Genomic DNA, 18,897 nt, shown 5'->3' on the forward strand with positions numbered 1-18,897 from the left:
TCTTTGTGGTATGTTCTATGTGTCTGCTTGCTTAGCTGTGAAGTTGGCTTCTTAGGGTAGGAGCTAAGCATCTTCCTGGACTTAGTTCCACACAGTGGGTTATTGCCAGGGCTGCAGTCATTTGCATCTCATCCTGAAAGTTTCAAAGAAGAAAGAGCCCCTTCCAGATACATCTGTGGCTTGGAGTCACAGGGCCGATACGGATGATGCATCTTTAGGGATGTCATACACATAAAAAGTGGATCATTTACAATGTGAAATGCACAAACTCAAATCCCAGCTGTGGGAAGCTGAACACCAGTTTGCCTTGCCAGAGACTGGTGAGTGAGTGAGGAGCAGCAGTTTGACAACACAAAATCACTTGTGAACTCCAGGAGCTCAGTGAGGTGGCAGAATGCAGTGACTCAAACACACAGCCACATCCCTCATTGAACAGTTTTTACATTTCTTTAGATGTTGGGGTTCCGACAACATTTTCATGCTTTTTCTTAAGGCAAAAGTATGTGCTTGTGAAATTGTGAAACTAATGTGTTATTTTGTATCTGTTAAAAACAAATGTATTTAAAACTAAAGAGCCGTTATTGTGCGGGGTTTTCTCTCAAACTGGTGCATACACTTTACATCAGGGACCTACTATACATAACAAATACCAGTGATACAGTTACTGTAAAACCAGATACACACCTTTTACTGTAATAATAACTTTAAAAACCTTGCACTGTAATGGTTACTATTAAAAAAAAAAAAACACACAACAAAAAAACCCTCTTGTCAGAACCGATTTTGTATCTTTTATTATATCTGAAATTTTAGCATTTTTGTATATTTACCATGTCAACGATAGCATCCTCCATGGTTAATTTCCGGGTTCTGCTTCCTTTCTGTCTATTCAAACACATGCATTGCTACCTGTTGATGGGCAGGGCATGGCCATGGGAATCAAGTAGGTCACCTGCAGCTCTTGTTCAGAGACATGTGCCTGAACAAGCTGAGTAGAATGAAAAGTAAAGACCCCAAACCACTTGGATGGTTTCAGATGGTGTTCAGAGTTCCAGCTACCCCGATCGTTATGACCAACAGAACCAGTGAGCGACTTCCAAGTCATTTCTTTATCCTGGCGTTGTTCTGGCCACGGTGGCTGTCCAGCTCCATCACACAGCAATGCATTGCGAGTAGGTAGGAAATCCAAACCAACAAGATAACTTTGCAATCACTAAGTTTATTGATGTTTTGTTTTCTTCCCCTTTTTAAACATTTTTTAAATGAGATGTATTTGGAATCAGCATGGTGTTGCAATTCTTTCTATTTTTAAATACTGATACATTCTGTGTGTAAAGTCTTGTTTCTTAGCTAAGAGAATCTTAAATGTGGAGCTGAGTTAGAATCATTTTTTTCCTTGTTGTACTGTGATTTGGGAATTATTTTGATATAATCCTTTAATTTGGTAGAAGATTTCCCACACCTTCTCCCTCCTTCCTATCACATTTCATGTTTTTTACAAAACTGAAAAAAACAAACAAACAAAGGAACAAATAATCTTTTTTTCTCTATTTAGGCTGTGTAATGTTGTGTTGTCCAGATTCTGTATAAAAATATGTATATGATGTATCTGATATTTGGCAGTGAACGGCTGCAACTTTAACCAATATAATTAACAAAGAAATGCATAATGTTGGTGTTTTAAAAAGTAAAAAAAAAAAACCTAGTTAAGATGTTTGTGTAAACTTGCATGGTTTAAAATGTACTTAGTGCATTGAGAAATGTTGTTAGGGTCCTAAGTGAAAGGCTGGTTTACTTTTTGATTCTAATGGTGATTGGTTTGTTGATCAGAATATCCCCTATACTGTATGTCTTAGTTTATTTAGCATATTTATTTATTTTTTTCTCAAGATCTAGCATAGTGTTATCTATTTATATGTAATACTGTTCCTTAAAACCAGGTTGTGGAAACTGCGTTTCGTCCAGCAAAATGATGTTTTGCATCATGTTGTGCTTCAGCTGTGATTCAGTTGCTTTCCATTTTATTTGCTGTGAAGTCCAGGTTTGACTTTCCTTTGGGATCTTACTTGACGGCAGGGAGATGCTAGAGGCCAGGCTGTGAGTGCCACTGGGGCAAGGAGGACCCGAGTGGCTTGCTCCAGCTGGAAACCAGGACATCAGTGTCAGGCCCGGCAACCTCTGACAATGGAGGGGTATGAGGGCAGGATTTGGTCCCTCCTTAACGAATGAAGGCTGGGCTTTTCCTCTCAGCAGCATGTGTTTTATCAGGATCACAGTAAGCATCCCCTGGGGTTTCTCCCAGCTCTCTAGTGGATGAATTTGGCTTTTAGTGGCAGCCACCTAACACTACTAAAATAACGGGGTACCGGCAATGGAGTGTGGACAACCAGCCCTTGCCACCATGAGAAACACGGTGAATCTTCAGCATTCGCAATAAGCTCCATGCTCCGTCCAGAAGCACAATCCTGCCATGTTCAAGAGGAGCTGGGCTCTGCTCCCTGCAGAGCTGAATCTGGCTGATGGATTTGATGAGAGCTAGGACCAAACATACAAGTGGGGACCGCACAGGCAATAGCCACAGTTATTTTTCACATCTCCTGCCCTACCACACCTCTTACCAGTCTTCCCTAAGCTTTGCTTCTGCTGAACCACCAGAATGGGGACATTTCGAAGCCTCCAGCAGGAACTGCACCAACACCATCAAAAGTTACTGGATTTAGTGACCATTAATGGCTCCTGGGATTCTCCTGTGCCACTCAATGCAGATACATTCTTGTCTCAATGCCTGAAAAGTCTCCAGTGGCCTTTCAAAAAATACGAGAGAGCTAGACTTAGATACATAGAGCTATCCGATTTCTTCATTTTCTTCATCCCAGAGGGTCTTAAAGGGCTTTTCCAGCATAAAACGATCTTATTTGTACAGCCTGTAAAGTGGCAAAGCACTGTTACTAACCTGCAGCCACCTCTGGGGTGAACCTGCCTGACATGTTTCAGCTCACAGCACCTATATGCAACAGTCTAGTGCAAGAAGTGTGGATCGTGCCGCTGGGGGAGCTTAGCAAAAGTACATTTTGTTTTCCTTTTTGAGGCACTTCACCTCTTCTTTTTTGTCTTCACACAATGTCGGGCAATGATCTCTCCAAGTAACCTAAACTTTTCCAGCTTGCTTTCATCAGCTTTTTCTTTCCTAAAAGCTTTTAAAATGCTCTTTTTGCACAGGAGAATAGGGAACAAATCTGCCCCTCCTCTTCTCCAGAAATAAAACAACTCCGTCCCTCTCTCGCTCCTTGCCTCCCTTCTTTATACAAAGCTATCGGCTAATTAACTTTCCATTTTCTCTGACCTCCACTGCTTCCTTTAAAACACAGTTACAGTCTGATTTTGCTGCTTGATGTTCTAACCGATTTTAATCCAGACAGAAATAAACAGCCTGACATTAGGCTCTGGCAGGAATCCTTGCTTGGCATGCAGATACATACACTATCCTGTGGCCAAATTACACAGCTTGGTGGATGCCGGCTTGTGGCCTTGATGCTGACTGCAAATCCTGTGATTTGTTGCAGGATTGGCTGCATCTCTGAAAAGCTGCTCGTGGCGGTCGTCTCCCCAGCTTGGTAAGCTTTATTCTTACTCTGTTCCAGATCCAGAGTTTCTCCAGTAAAACAGTGGAAATGCCCAAATCACATATGGTGTGTCGTGGCGTGATGCTCAGTGGGTCTTTCTCTTTAAGAGGGATTCAGTCACTTCTGAGTCCTAATTCTTTATATAGAAAAGCTGCTGCTGAAATCAAGTTTTGCTTTCAAAGGCTGTGAGATCAGTACTTCAGAGTCCACAAGGCTGTATGGGGAGCATCCTCAGATGGAGGACATCAGCATTCCATCCCTTGCAAGAGTCTTTCCTAATAGCCAAGATTTGCTTCTGCAAGGTCGGCCTCCTGTATCTCCAATATGTCTGGGAGAAGGAGCTGTGCCCTATTAGAAAAGAGCTTATTCTTTGACAGATGCAGTCTGGATGTGTGCTCATGTCCTTGGTCTATCTGCTTCTTTGTGGCCCCATATGCATCAAGAGGAAGCCGGCTTTTAGCACAGCATCCTGCAGAGAGTCAGCCTCCAATGGACAGTCCTCCTCACCTGTCTCAAAGCCAGCATGAAAATGTTTTCATTTGAGCAATTAACCATATATCTGATGTAAATTACCAGAGTCCCACAGAAATAACTGGAGCTATGCACCAGCCAACAGCATAGCACAAGTCTCTTCCAGCTGCCAGAAAGATGTTCATCTTCTAGTTGTCCACCAAGCTCTGATTTGCTCAATGGGAGCATGTTCTGGGGTTAGGTAAAAATCCTCATAAAAAACATTACACTGGATTACAATCTCGGCACACTGCTTTGCTCACCCTCTAACCACATCATCACTACAATCTCTCTGTATAGACAGACTTTCCCCTTCCTGCCCCTAAGAAGAACACATCCCATGACCAGCTTTAATTTCCATCCTTGAAACCAAATAAAATAAAAAGCCTCAAACTCTAAACCCTGAAAACATTCAGCAAAGTAAAGGTGAGGCTGAGATTCTGCAAGACAGAACTGTGGATTTATGCAGGACTTTACATGACTGTTTTATTTCCAACGCAATAAAGAATAACCAACTTATTGTAGCAGACAATGCACCAGGTGCTATCTCCCAAAACCTTCTGCATGGGACAGTCTGCCCTGTATTTTCTCTGCCTAGTAGCACTTTGCAGAATGTTGGAAGGGAAAATATTCCCTTTGCCTCTGTCCCATCAGGAACAGATTGCAAACAGGGAACACTGTTTGGCTTTATATATGTCTTTTCTTTCTTTATTTTCTCTTTCCTTCCTTTTCTTTATCTTAATTTTTCGTTCCTTCTTTCCTTCTTTTCACCCTTCCTTCCTTCCATCCTTCCACCCTTCCACCATTCCTTCCCTCAGTTTGCCTCTCTTTCTTTACATTTATCTCTTTCTCCTCTCAGTCTCTTTCTCTCTCACATTCTCCTTCTTTGTCTTTCTCCCTTTCCTTCTTTGCTTCCTTCCTTCCCACCCTTTTTCTTTCTTGTGGGATGATCACTGGAAGTGACTGGATGTGTGAAAGCAAATCCCTTTGGTGTTTCCATCATAGTTTCAAGTTCAGTTGAGGGTGTTATTGTGAAAAGCCCGCATATGTCCCTTTGAAACTATCTTTTAGTTGTGCTATTGTTCATGTCCCCCTCCCAGTTTGGTTTCTTACCTCTTCTGGATTATGTCTTTAATAGGTGTTATGCCCAGTGTCCCTTTTTGACCTTTAACAAGCTGAACCCTGGATTTCAACCAGGAAAATAAATGTTGATATGCCGTCCCAGGAGCTCACTGGTCTGTCTCTCCCACCTTCCAGCAAACAGCCACCTGTCTTCTTCTTCAGAGAGGAAATGCTATTCAGAGCAACACGCTGGCATCAAGGATCCCTGGATCCTCATTGTAGCTTTTCCTTGCACTTGCTCTCTGCTTCATCTATGCGTGCCTCAGTTTACTCACCCAGGTATAATAATATCTACCTCACAGGGGTGTTGTGAGGCTCTGTTACTGAGACCTTTGTCTGGAAGGTGGGGTAGAAATGCCCACCATTCGTGGATTAGCTCATCAGCATTCCCTGTACAAGCTCCTTCTTGAGACATCAGTGTTGGCAGAAGTCAATGAATTTTATTCATTGCTTTCATTGGATGACAAGGTTTAGGGAGGAAAGGCTGGATATGACATGTGGAGGACATCAGATATGGGAAATTCTGCTCTTACTCCTGAGATAGATGAAATTACAAACACAACCATGGAGAAAGGGGGTTTTGCCCTACTGTCCCAAGTCTCCAACAACCACTTAATCAGTCTCTTTGCCATCATGAACTGTCAGTCTTTGGATGGGGAAATCTCACTGGAGAACTATGCACGCGCACATTTTGGCTATGTATGAGATGCCAGTGCTTTCTGTGACATAGTCCAGGCTGTCCTACGGGAACACCAAAGGAAATGTTTGCTGGTTGCTATTTGAGAGGATATGCAAAGAAAAGTAATTTTTAAATCATTTATCCACTTTGCTAGGAGTTTAGCACCTAAATACACAGAGACAGGTTCTCCTTGACCATACACACTTCCGTCAGTGGATTCGGGCCCTAGCAGACATGATTTATGACATGAATCCTAGTAACTGGCACTGGAGGAGGAAAACATAGCCTACCCCACAGTCAGCAAAGGGTGCTATTTTATCCCAAGCTTCATCTTAACCAGAATGAATGGTTAACAGAATGAAAAACATTCTGTCCAAGCGCAGGAATTTCTGCTACTTCCTTCAAGAAAGTCAGTCACCTAAGGACCTTCATTGAGGTCCTCTTTTGAAAGCAAAAACACCAAAAAGTGAAAATTATACTCCCAGAAGTGGAAATGGAGACCACAAAAGACCCTTCTCGTGTACCACATGGATTTGGTTAACGGAAAACAGTAAGATGAATTAACTTCTTTCACCCACAATTGTACATGGAAATTCTTGGAGCAGCTTAAGTGGGTCCTACTCACTGGCAAGCAGAACTCAGAGAACTTCTGCTTCATTTGCCTCTGAAAACTGAGTCACAAACTCAAAAACAAAGAAGGGGAGAGATTTAGATACAGTGAATCAAGTTTTCTGCACAAGGAAAGAACTATTCCATCCCTTAAGAATTTTTGTGAATTTGTTTTTCCAGCCTGCATGGAAACCTCAAGGCTAACAGCAAACATGAAACAAAAATATGCAAAACAATGCATATGCCAACAAAACCAGTTCTGGTATCTTGGAGGGAGATTGTTTTGATCTTTCCCTGTTTGCAGCCTCCTTTTTTTTTATATATATATTAAATTACCCTGCATTTTGAAATGTAAATTGAAAGAAATTGTTCTCAAATGGAAAAAAAAATGACTGAAAAGACATCGAGAGCCTCACATCACGTCCTTCATTTCCCCATGCCTGTGGTATTTTTCAACAGGAAACTTCCTGAAGCTGGCATTTTCCAAGTTCTAACTGTGACACTCTGGCTTTTTTGGGGGGCAAGGGAAAGCTGTTTTTCCAAACAATACCCTTCACATCCCTTGACCCTCGTGCTTACACATCCCAAAACTTACAGGGTTCTCTTTGCAATGGGATTGCCTTTGATAGGGAGCCTGCATCTGCAGCAGTGTTCAGCACATTGCAAACATTTTGTGCCATGAGATCCTCCCTCATGGGATGGGAATAACCAGGAATCCAAGAGGAGTTAAATCCCCATCAGCCTGCAGAGCACCAAGAAGAGCACAGGCAGCACTGGCTCAAGTCCTGCCTCCAGCCAAGCCAGGATGGGGCTGTACTTCCTTTCTAAAGAGGTAAAATCTTCTACCACCTTATAAACAAAGAAAGAAAATCCACTCTTCAGTTTATGCAGTTTGTTTGCAGCAATACAACCCAGACCTTTACCAGGCATTAAGAAATTTTATCTAGAGGTTGGCAGGAAGATTCTCTTTAATAATATTTTTAATATAACTGTGTTTTTTTCCCATTTTTGGTTGAATCTTGCAAAGTTCCTGGAATAGTGAAATTCTGAAGAAGTCACCATTTTCCAACAAGGATGTCCACCATTCTATGATTCTATGATACGATTCTATGCTCTCCCCATCATGCCCCAAGCAGCATCCTCTCCATTGCACCAGAACGATAAGCACATGGTAGAGGTTAGAGGGACCATAACAGCCCATGGCTACAGTGACAAAGAAATAAGCACACTGGTGAGACTAAAGCACATGGTGAGACTAAAGCAAGCACATGGTGAGACTAAAGCAAGCACATCGTGAGACTAAAGCACATGAACCAGCCTGCTCCGTGATCCTGATAAAACCCGCTGTCTGTGAGTGAATTCCCCACTGCCTCTTGTCGAAGGTCCCAAACACACATTCACACTGCACCCTCCTTCCTTCCCACTCTGCAAGTTCTTGCCTAGACATCACCCCCCTCTCCCAGGCCAGGTTTACACCAGTATATTCTGCTTAGCACAGCTCTTGCCTTCACCACAAACGAGATTCTCTGCAGAAGGTTCCTATGTGCCAAGGAGTGATTTTCCCAGGAATATGAATACCCCTGGGAGCTGCAGGAGAGCCTGGAATGGCCTGTGTCAGCAAACAGGCTGATCTGCAAGACCTTTGCAGGAGGAGCAGACCAGCTTGGCTTACCCTGGCAAAAGCTGTTTCAGTAGACCTGGCCAACATGCCAAGAGCTTTGCATCAGATCTGGGCTTGTGCACTTGCCTCTTCCTTGTCCCATTTGTGTGCTTTGATTTCTGAGCTGTTTTTTGCACTGTCGGGAATTTTTTTAAACCGTGTTCATTGTAGTCAGCTGCATAATGTTTGTTAGGCCTCTCCACCAAGCTCTTTAAATGAACGTCAGTGGCTGTCTTCCCTTGGACAATAATGAATGTATATATCGTAAGTGCAGACTATACAGAAAAGTGGCTAAGTCAAGGATCAGAGGGTTTTGTAAAGCCTGTTTATTTTTTTAAATAAGTTTGAGCATTTATATTTTACCACCATTTACGTGGTTTTGGGGAACCCAGATTGTGTCAAGATCTCATGCCAAAACAAGCCAAAAGTTGTTTGATTTCAACCTTTTCTTCCATGAACCATGTTTTAAATGATACTTTGTCATTTTAAATGTTTTATTGAAACATGTACTGATGAAAAAACAAACAAAATGTCATCTTGACAAAAGATTTATACATGAGTCAGAAAGTATTTATTTCAATTTTGTACCTTTCCATTTTAATACATTATAATGTATTGACTCAACTGAGATAATATAAACAGTTCATTTTAATAACATGTTTGCAGTGTGCTGTGTCTTTTTATTCTTTCCTTTCCACACCATGCTGGACACAGAACCTATAAAACCAAAAGCAGACCTGCAACATTTCAGATCCTGGCAACCCTGAGTTTGTTTAAAAAAGAGCAAGAGGATGCCTTTAGCGGAATGCTCCAGGAAAACCAAATGGGCACTGGGTAGAAACACAGGATGAGGTGGCCTGAGAGATCTGGGGTAAGGACGGTCCAGGGTTAGACTAACTACCATGCAGCTGAAAATCTAATTGTCTGCTGCCAGCTCCAGGAAATGTGACCTCCCTATGGACTGCCCAGATAGGGGATGGCAAAACCACACCACGTCTTCCGTGTGCACCACTGCAAGGGAAGCAGTTTGCATCCTCTGGCAGTGGTTTGGTTCCTGCATTGAGGCTCCCAGGTGAGCCTACTCACACAGGGAGCAAATGCCTCATACCTGTCCTGTCCCTCCTCATCCCCACTCACTCAATCTGTACGTAAGGATTGACTGTCTCCTCCACCAGACCCCCAAATTCAACATCTGTTTTCCTCATTCACCTCCTTTGTCCCCTCCTGCTCCTCCACGCCCCTGCCCAGGATGGTGCATAAACCCATCACACACACGGAGGGACGCATCTACTGCTGCTGCTAAGCTGTGCTTTGGCTTCTCTGCTCATTTTCTGGCTTCAGTTTGTGCCCCCTGTTGAGCCCCTCTCCCATACCCATGCTGAACCCAAACACATGTTCAAGCCCAGATAACCCCTTGATCCACCAATTCATAGAGAAAGCCTGAGTATGAAGTGGCTATGCAAGCCATCCTTCAGATGCAGGGCTATCATGCAATGGTAACTCTTGCCTGGGGGCACCGAGGATATGTCACTTAGGAGAGAAACTTGCTCATGAGGACTCTGTACTGGTGATAGAGGTTGGTACTGCATGGAGATCAAATCTGTTTGTGACCATGAGGTAAATGCTGACTCAATCCTTGGCTCTAAGGCACTGTCTGGCCAGGTCCATGCTACCAAACTCCTTCATCCTCCAGAATAGGGTGGTCACATCCGAATCACCTATTGGGAATGGTCTGCTCTAACTCCTGAGCCAGGTCCAAGTATTATGTGGGACATTTCCAGCTGACCTGGTCTAAAACTGTACTCAGGATTGTGCTCATAAACCTGTCCAGATCAGGCTGCTCAGCTGGAGTGCACACTCATTATGACTCTAAGACAGAAGAATGAGACTTAAAGATTACTCTCCCAAAAGGGGATTTCTATGTGTGCTGGAGTCCTTTAGCTTCAGAGGAACTAGGTCAAGGCAAGAAAAGCTGTGTTCCAGGAGAGGCTGGCTTCTTCTAAGGGGAGGCATACAGGGAAACCATTTCTTCTGGGGTTCTTGTAACTCAGTGCAGCATACTCTGGCTGTTGTGGGGCATCTTCCTCTGCTTCCCACCAGGAGCGAGATGGGATTTTCAGCGCAAGAGGACTTGTGTTGGCAATGGAATCCATGACAAATTTTTACACCATTGCCCTAAGTTTGTGCTCTTGGGAATAATCCCTGACCTCTGCTGACTCCTGAACTATGCTTAGGAAGATCAATGTTTGTTGGTCTGGGTCAAAACCAGGCCAAGGTCCATGCTGACAAGTGGGACAAAAGCTTCCCTGGTAATGTGGGCACTGCTGTAACCTACACTTTATGGATATCAATCTAGTTGGCCTCATGGTTGCTTGTGTAACACATGCCTCCTACTGAAGACGCACCTGTATTTCATGTACTGGAATAGGCTCTGAGCACTTCAGAGGCTGTTACTGTCACTTCCCACCCTGTTTTCCCCATATTTTCCTTGATGCTTGTGTTATCATGGGCTTCATGGGGGAATCCCATTCTTACAACCTGTGGAAAAGGGACAGATAGTAAGATGGACTGGCAGTGAATCATAGCAGTGTCCATGAGACCAAGGCAGCTCCTGGCATTCCCCAGTCAATGTCAGCAGAGATCACAGGACAAAGTTACAAGTGTAGATGAAAGAAAGGAAAACCAATGTGTAATTAAAGAGCTAATGAGCCTGTGCTGGCTATTTTTAGTGCTCTTTTATTTTCCAGTGGTTGCTCAAACAGCCCTGAAATGACAGTACTGGGTCAGCCTTGAAAGTGCAGCTACACTTTGAAAACTGAGCAACATCCTTGTGGGTTTCCCTCTTTATTTCTGTTCAAAAGCCCTAAACCTAATCTGCTGTGTTTACAAAGCTGAACCCTGCTGAGACTGTGAGCAATGCTGGTTCTGAAATCTTCAGAAGTAACCTCGATCCTGCCAGAAGAACTTCCAAGACAACCAGAGCTAATGAATAAAATGGGCTATACATTGCATGCATTAAAACAGTTAAAACCAGTTTATTGCAGATCTATTTGTTTTTTTACTGACCCCTGTTTGCTGCTGCTGGATTTTGACTAGTCTTCAGCATATAATTTCTTATGAATAATACATCAAATACGCTCTACTGGGCCTGACATTTTCTCCTCCTCATGGGAAGTGACAAACTTTCCTTGCAACCATTTGCAAATCCAAAAGTATTTGCTATCTGGGTCAGGAATGCTTTCTTATTTCAGCAGTTTCATCATGGATATTTTTTGTGGGTCCTGCTGAACTCAGCCATTGACACTGCTTATGTGGCGCTCAGCTACTTCTTTTCTTGCTTCCTGACCAGAGGAGCAACTCTCGTATCTAGAAAAGTATCATTTGCTTCTTATCTCATACTTGTGGTAAATTCCACTTGAACCTATCTGGCAACAAATATCTTGTGTAAATGAAATTTGCTGCCTAGCTGCATGTCAGAAAAATGAACACTACAATGATGGAAGAGAATTAATTTTGAAATCTGAATGAGAATCTGCAGGAAATCCTTTTTTTATTTCCCTTTCCCGTATCGGTTTGAACAAAGCAAGTGAGGGTTTCATAGGATTAAATGGGACACTTCAATTCACAGGAAAGCAAACTGCACTTTACAGAAGAGTAAATAGCATAGGATTGGTTTTGTGGTTAAGACATTGCATTGGACTTGAGGAAAGATGAGTCCTGAGACGGCTTCCTTGATTTATTATAAAGTGACAGATACAGAGAACTGGATGAACTGGAGGAGCCTTTGGGAAGCCACCTAGCTCCTTTCCCTGTTCTGTGGTCAGGTTAAACAGTCCATCCATGACAAATTTGACCATCAGAAAGACAATCCCACCACCCTTAAGCCAGTCCCAGATGTTCTGGTACCCTGCATATTCTCCAAAATGCTAAATTATGTTGGTTTCTGCTTTTCCAGGTGGTAGTGGACAAAGAAACCAAATGCTCACACTCATCCCTAGCAGCCTTCACTGGAGTTCCTTTATGCTTTTTGTTTCTGGACCAAACAATTCCAGTTCCTCCAAGCTCTTCCTCAAACTGTCTTATCTAATCATCTGATTATGTCACTCCCTCTCCTCTCTGCTTCGTATCTGGTTCATCCCTGATTTCCTAAGTGCAGAGGCCAGATATGGACATAGTGTTACAGCTGTGCCTTTTTCATCAGGGAGTAATTATCCTCTTTCATCATAGATAATGTATTCCAAAAAGAACCTCGGTGTGGGAGGATGTCAGCAGCTCCATGTCCCCTGTCATACATCTGGGACTTCAGCCTGGACCCATTCCACCATGGAGCCAGGGAACCATGAGGAGTTCCAGTCCTCTGCCATCTGTGGAAGATTCCCAAAGTTCCTCAGCACTGAGGTGTGGACCATGTGTCTGTGGCTCTTGGCTAGATGACAAATCTTGATACCTTACTCACCAAAGCCAGCTTCCTGGTCAGAGACAAAAATTAGGTTGGTTTGTTGAGAACTGTGCCCAGTGAGTCATGTAGGTGTTTTTTCATCACTTCGTTGTTCTCCAGTTGCCAAGTATTGAACCAATTATTTAAGAACTCCTGCAGTTTTCCCAGGGACTGGAGTCAACTCATCCATGATTCCAACACTGACTCCATCACTGTCCTCTTTCTCCCACTATAAGGATTAGCGGTTCAAAGACTGTTTCATGACATTCCTCAAAATTTCCAAGCTGAGCTTTACTCAAGTTACAAACCTCCAAGCAGACACATCAGCTCTCTGTTCTTACCTTCAAACCTACACTGTTAAATTGCACTGAGTATTTGCCCAGGATCTGGGGGAAGACTAAACAAGAAACATGTCTCCTGACAACACTTCTTTATGGGCTTGTTACCATCTTGTCTACATTAAGAACTGGCCCAGACTGGCCCATTTTCCTCTTACCTCTCCTGCAGTGTGTTTATATATTTATACTCTGTTTGCTGACAGCTGCACTCTTTGCTTGCCGATTTTATCTGTAGCTGATGTTTCCTGAGAGTGCATCTGTGCAAAGACACTTGGCCAGTTTATAGATCTTGTAGTTCTGCTCCATGTCTTGGTTTCCAGCCCCCTCCAAAATCTCCTTTCAGGTCTGCCTGCCTCCCATATCTCTTAAATCAACCTGCACAAGGCTGTTCCTGACATGCTGTCCATTTCCTTGGGATCCTCATCTTCACCCTACCCATGGATTACACTGTGGCTTGCCCTTGAGGCTTGCTGGCCCCAACTCTTCAGCTTCCTGACCCTCTTTGGATGGGTCCATTTGGGACCTTCTGGTGTCTGGCCTGACGCAGCCATGGCTGCGGCTCAGATCGATGCTCCCAACCCAGGTTCAACATAGCCCAGCCAGGAAATCCGATCACCAAACTACCAAGCGTAACAAAAACCCCACCCCCTCTGTGCCCATTGACATGAGTCCAATCTCTCAGTAGCATCCAACTATTTAGCACTCCTTCATATTTTAAAATACATCTCTACAAGAAATATTCTAGCACCCTGACTTTCACATCATGTCTGTGCCTCAGTTTTCCTCTCCACAAATCATTGCTGCTCTTTGGTCCGCTCCGTTTCCTCTCTCTGGATAATAACTTGCTTACAACAATACTTCAGTCTCACATTCTGTAAATCCTAGGCTGATGAAATAACAACAATAGTAGTAGCAATAAAATGCACTGTTCTCATGGAATAGAAGGAAAACTCTGTGGATTTCTATCTGCTGCCTCTTTTGCCCACTATCACTCCAGTGTTCCCTGCCAGGCACTGCACACCTCTGCTGAGCTCTTTGCTGGCAGCATTTCTAGGAACATCAGCCCCTTGCCTTGAGCCCTTTTCTGCTCCTCGCCTGCCCCAGTAGCTGTTCTTTGAACCCCTCATCTCCTGGCTGTGGGCACTTGTTCTGACATCTTTTGCTCCATGGGTCAGACGTTGTTAATCTCTTGCTCCCTGCCTGGCGCTTGATGGGCGGCTTCTCTGCTCAGCTAATACAGCTTTATACCAGAGCTCACCTCTAATCCGCATGTTCTCTCAAATCATTGTCCTAAATCAAACCTGTCTTTTTGTTTTAAGGTCTCCAGGCAGTCCTTGTCCCTAGTGCTTCCATCACACCTCTCCCAGGACTCGCTCAATAAGCATTTCTAGTCTGGCCTCAGGCCATTTATTCCACAGCAGAGGCTGATTTGCCTCACAAATGACCTGTTGCACAGCCAGGACTCGCATCCTATTTCTTTACTTGCTTCTCTCCTCCTTTTTCTCCCACTTCTCCTCTCTTTCTTTTCCTAGCCGCATCTTCTCTCCCTCCTCACAATTCCCTTGTTGATGGAACATTTGAATAAGGCAAAGAATAAGAGAAAAAAAATGGGTGATTTCACTGATGCTGTTTCTTCTCTATTTAAACTCAGGGCAATGTATTCAGATCTAGGCATCTCTTGCAGGAACCTAGTGTTAACCCTACCAGCAAGTACCAGTCTCGGCATCATCTCCAAGGGAGTTGAATCATGGATCCCACCCCCATGTCCTCAGGTAGCAGAAGTCTGGTGCAGTGCTCTCAGAGGCATTAGCCCATCCGTGGTTCTCGTGGCTGCCCTTCTTCAGGGCATAGGAGCTGCTCACTAGATGAGAAATCTAACTCTCTCCTTCCTACCTTCCATGGGTCTCCTCTGGATGGAATGGGGCTAGCAAGGTGGGTATCAGGCTCAGACGCACTTGCAACCCTTTTCCATTTACCTGCCACTTCAGTTTCTCTGTATTGTTGGCTCTGTTCATCCTAGCTGGATCTCCTCCTGAGACCCAGACACTTCAACCTGCAAGTGGCATCAAAGGAATTCCCAAAGCCTATGGGGACTCTGGAGCTGATGCTGACAGCACAGCACAGGCAGCAACCACCATGAGATCGATAATGATGTGCCAGGAGGAAAATACCCAGCTCAAATCTCTGAACCCTAAATGATCTTTGCAGTGCTGGCTGTTGGGAAACACCTCTTTTCAAGTAAGACCCTTGGGAGGAATCACTGGAGAACTCTTGAACAAAATGCCCACCAGGCATCTTTATTCCTTTATTTTTCAGACAAGAGCTACATTTCACACACTCCAAGCACACTGGAAACAGGATTTCAGGCTATTTTCCTAGAGGGCTATAATCACCCTTATCAGCTGTTCTTTCTCTTTGAAGAAAATATATATACAAACATACATATATACATATACAAGTATTTTTGTTTCCTGTGACACCAGCTTTTACTCAGATATGTAACTGTGAAATACAATAATTGACCCTGAATGGAACATTCCCCTTCTGTGTGTATATTCTCCATCCCTGGAAGTGTTTGAGGCCAGGCTTGATGAGGCTCAGAGCAACCTGGTCTAGTGAAAGGTGTCCCTGCCTGTGGCAGGGGGTTGGAACTGGATGAGCTTTAAGGTCCCTTCCAACCCAAACCATTCTGTGATTCTATGATAATGCATAATTTTACTGCCCCTGTGCATATCCATTTTCTTAAATGTTTTTAGGACTGACACCTTAAACTACTAATTTGCAATAACTGCATCTACATCTATGTCAAATAATTTGGACCTTGATCTCAATCCTGCTGTAAAGCAAATACACTTAGCAATAATTAATGCAGGTATAATCCCATTTGTATTTTGAGCTGTGATTCTTTGCAAGCAGGGGAGTAAGACAGCTTTGGAAGTAGAATTTCTCTGATGCACTCGAATATTAAGTTTCAAAACCAAGTAAGAAACAAACCTCAACCTCAAGGCATCCTTTAACAGAAATTACTTCCAATCTTCATTGATGTCTTTATAGCACAGTGAAGCTGATTCAAATGCGTGTAATGCTGCAACCTATTGGAGCAATCAAATATTACACTCAGTTCTCAGCTAGAAGACTTACGCCTCTCTAGAATCAAAACTGGAAGTGGAATCTAGCCAGTGTGAAATGGCTCACATGAGTAAGTGACCATTCAAACACTTAATGCATGGGATAACGTGAGAATTTTAGTTGATGTAATAGAGACTTTGGAGGGATAATTCACAGAAATGGCGATTACTGCCAGGAGGACTTTCTTCAGGAAACACAGGTAGAAGGATGACAAAGGGAAGAATAAATCACCTTTTTTTCAGATACACATGACAGCAAATAGTGGCCAGTGCTGAGAGTCCCTGGGTGGTGATGGAAGGAGGATCCTGGTGAGTGACCTGCCAGCACTAGAAAGCACAAGGGGTCAGACTGAGAACTACCAGAATCGCAGAGCAGAGCTGATGGTTACATGAGGGTTCATCCCACCTGTCTTACCTTAGGAAGAGAGCATGGCTGATGGGATTACCTAGAGCTATCCAGACACTAAACTGGGTATCTAAACTCCCTCTGGTTAGAAGACAACTTAAAAGTGGTTAAAAACCCCCAAATCAGAACAAGAGAAAACTGAAATGACCAAGGGCTCAGAAACATGATCTGTAAGAATGTAAATAATGATCTGTCTTCTAACCTGTCTTCTGCCTGTAATTCAAATTACAGGCCTGCTTTACACAAAAAGATGTGGATGGGCTAGAGAGGGTCCAGAGAAGGGCCATTAGGATGATACAAGCATGGTGCAGACATGTGAGGAAAGGCTGAGAGAGATGGGCTTGTTCAGCCTTGAGAAAAGAAGGCTCAGGGGAGGTCTTATCCCCATCTTACAGTACTTAGAGGATGGCTACAAAGAAAATGGAGAGTCCCTTTTTACAAGGAGTCACATTGAAAAGACAAGGGGTGATGGGCACAAGTTACTAATAGGGAGATTCTGACTGGGCACAAGAGGAAAATTTCTCACCCTGAGAACAACCAGCCACTGGAATAATCTCCCCAGGGAAGTGGTAGACTCCTCAGCACTGGACACATCTAAGATTCAGCTGGACAGGTTGCTGGGACATATGGCCTAGGTCATGCTTTGCCAAGGCAGGCTAGAGCAGATGATCCCTGAGGTCCCTTCCAACCTGGGATTCTATGATTATATCTGCGGGTAAGGAAGGTGAGATGGATCCTGTGCTAGGCTGTCCAAGCAGGTCCCTGATCTATAGGAATTTTGTTAGGACAGGAAAAAAGAAAACTGGAAGAAGGCTCTTCTAGGGTTGATTCTGTTCTTCAGGGATTTCCTCCTGCAGGAAAACACTAAGCTAAAGCTTGAAAGCTGCCACATCCTGGTTATTTCCAGATGCAACTTACAGTTCCTCTTCCTAAGGCAGAAGAGTAGAGGAACAAAAAAGACAGAATTTCAGGTAGACCTCAGTAAGCTCACAGAATTTCAGGCAGTCTCTTAAAAGCCTGGTTTATGAATTAAGGATCATTCCTTAACCTAACACTAGTTAAGTGCAGCACCCAGCTGCAAGGCAAAAAGACACAAGAATGAGATGTAAGGCCATCTCATGCAGAACACAGACTTCTAGTATGAACATAAAAGACAGAATGAACAAAGTCAAGGCACTGAATGAGGTAAAACCCACAGCTGCAAAGCTTTATATATATATCACAGCATAAGACAAAGATCAATGGCAAGGCTGATACACTACACAGTGGAGAAAGCAGGCCATGATTCATCCATTCAGTCTTCACTAAATGACTAGGTGCAACCAAGCAGCTAACACAATTAATGAGAGAGGGAAAGGGAACAGACCTCCCAGATAGCAAAGGATTGGGAAGTATTTATTGGTTTTCATGTCAATCAAGCCTGATGAATGTGACCCGAACGCATGTAGAGAATGCTTTCTAAGAATTTCTAATGAAAGAATTAAGAATACACTAAGAATTTCTGATGCCTAGAGGTGGGTTTAGAAGACTACAAGAGGACCAGCCTGAAATCCTTCTTTAAAGGAGGAAGTGGGGCAGTCAGAGCAGCCAGTTTAATAGGAACTGAATATAAACTATTAAACAAAATAAAAATCAAGCTATTTATAAACTTATAGATTCGCCAAGAACAAGTTCCATTGTATCAGTCTAACTTTGCTGACAGGTCTTACAAAGAGATGATTATCATTTCTTTGTCTATAGTCTTTAGAAACTGTCCTTCACGTGTTCTCATAAGCACATAGGGAAACGTAATCTAAATCAAAAAGCACAGAAGCAAAGCAGTTTGAAAAGCTGAACTGGGGGAGCTGTAATCCAGCTGTCTTCCATATGGAACATGGATGAAGAGTGATGGGAAACATGTTCTGTTCCTGGCAGCATTCAATACTCCCATCAATACCTGACTTAAGAACACTTAATGATACTTGCAGGTGACTCCCAATGGGGAAAGAGGCAGCAGAGACCCCAAAGGTCTGCAGTTAAGAACAACACAATTGAGTGGAAAGACAGAAGCAAGTATTGATAAAGTAAGGAGCAAAACACAGGATTAACACACTTCACATACACAACCCCACTACATAGTGCTTCTCTGAGAGGGATATGGAGAATAGTGAACAAAATATTACACTCAGATGCAAAACACAGCCAGAGAGGAGACAGAGGAAGCAGCCTACAGCTCCAGCTGTAGGCTCCGAAGAACTCAGCAGCAACATACATGTCATTCTTTTTTTTTAAACAGTTTATATCCAGTTCCTATGAACTGGACAAATACAAGAAGAAACAACTTCAAAGTGGTTAAAAACCCCCAAATCAAAACAAGAGAAAACACAAATGACCAAGGGCTCAGA

This window comes from Pezoporus occidentalis, unplaced genomic scaffold (assembly GCF_034315485.1).
Source record: "Pezoporus occidentalis ecotype Australia unplaced genomic scaffold, CSIRO_AGI_Poc_V1 ctg57, whole genome shotgun sequence".
NCBI classification, from domain to species: domain Eukaryota; kingdom Metazoa; phylum Chordata; class Aves; order Psittaciformes; family Psittacidae; genus Pezoporus; species Pezoporus occidentalis.